Genomic DNA, 1542 nt, shown 5'->3' with positions numbered 1-1542 from the left:
TGAAACACACACATCCTCCAGAGACATAACATCATTGTGAAAATTTATTTTGGGGTCAGGGAGGCAGTTCAAAACATCTTAGCTATCGCAATGATTTGGACCGCCAAAAGGTGACAGTACACGAACAGATACAGAACACATAAGGGGCGGGGGGGGGGGGAGATGATAAGGAAATCATAATGCGGAAATGCACAAAAAGGAGAGTGATGATGAAAAATGTTGAGAAACACTGCTCTAATAGAGGAGGGAGACAGGGGTAGGGAATATTGCCAATTTTAACTGCTGCAATAGTTATTATTATTATTATTATTATTATCCTCGTAATCATCATCGTAATTAAAAATACTTTGTAGGCATACCCTAAATTAATCCTCCTAACAATCTTAAGGGGTAAGTACTATTATACTCATTTAAGATGATGAAACTGAGCTTTAGGGGTATTGTCCAAGGCCACACAGCTAGTAACTGGCAAAGACACCATTCCAACCCAGTTCTGTCTGACTCTGAAGTGCATGGGCTCTACCAACTTACAGAGCAGCCCATCTCTAAGTTCTGCCGTCTACTCTGCCAGCCCAAGACCACCTCCAAGACTATGGAAGACGGCTAAGTTCTAAGAAAGGAGACAGGCAAATCCTGAGAAAACTCTGGATTAGGTTGAGGATGAAGAGGGACGAAGATGGCTCCTCTCTCCCCTGAGTCTGCCCCTTCCTCCTCCTCTTCTGGGAGGTACCCGGCCACTGGGACCGGGATCCTGGAACGTGGGGCAGAGGGAGAAGTGAGGAGAGGGAGGGTGGCCCCCGCTGTGGCTCAGCTACCAGTGCTGAAACCCCAGCGCAGGACTGCAGCCAAGCCCCAGAGATGGGGTGACCTCTGTACAAACAGAACTTCCCCAGGAGGCGCTTCTGCAAATATAAACATGGGCTCACCACGTGATGGGTTCAACCAGTTCATGTAAACACTGAAGAGAGAAAAAAATTCAAGAGAAAAAATATGCTCCAAGGGACAGAGCAGGGTATGTAGTTTTGTGACTCAAAGGGAGGAAGTTCAAGAGCTGAGGGGCTCAGGACCCACTGGGTCTGCGGTAGGGTCACAGGGGCCATTCCAGACCCGGGCCCAGGGAGCCTCGATCCCCTCCCAGTGTGGGAAATCCTGGGTCAGGGGCAGCGAACCCTGCGTGGTCGGCTTTTCTCCTGTATCTGAGGTAAGTCGGGCTAGATTTCCATGGAAAACAGAGAGGGTAGTCCTGAAGGAGAAGGAAGAGGCACTAGGGATCAGAGCACCTTCCCCGTTGGCCAGTGCCTTTGTGGAAGGAAGGTGCCTCAAGAAGGCCATGGAAGCTTGGGAAGAGCACACCTGTTCGGAAGCAGATGGATGGACTGAACTCCGAAGAGCGCACCCTTCCTCCTTGACCCTAAGAGCCCCCACCCTGTTGTTTGTGCTGGCAGAAGGATGCTTTCCCCCACGGCCCTGTGTCCTCTGTCAGTCTGCCAGAAGAATCCCTTTTGTTTCTGCAAACAACCCTCGCTGCCCCTGTAAGAAAAG

The sequence above is a fragment of the Herpailurus yagouaroundi genome, unplaced genomic scaffold (genome assembly GCF_014898765.1).
Source record: "Herpailurus yagouaroundi ecotype Mexico unplaced genomic scaffold, PumYag 140, whole genome shotgun sequence".
Lineage (NCBI taxonomy): Eukaryota > Metazoa > Chordata > Mammalia > Carnivora > Felidae > Herpailurus > Herpailurus yagouaroundi.
The sequence above is the reverse complement of the archived record's forward strand: the minus strand, read 5'-3'. Positions refer to the sequence as shown.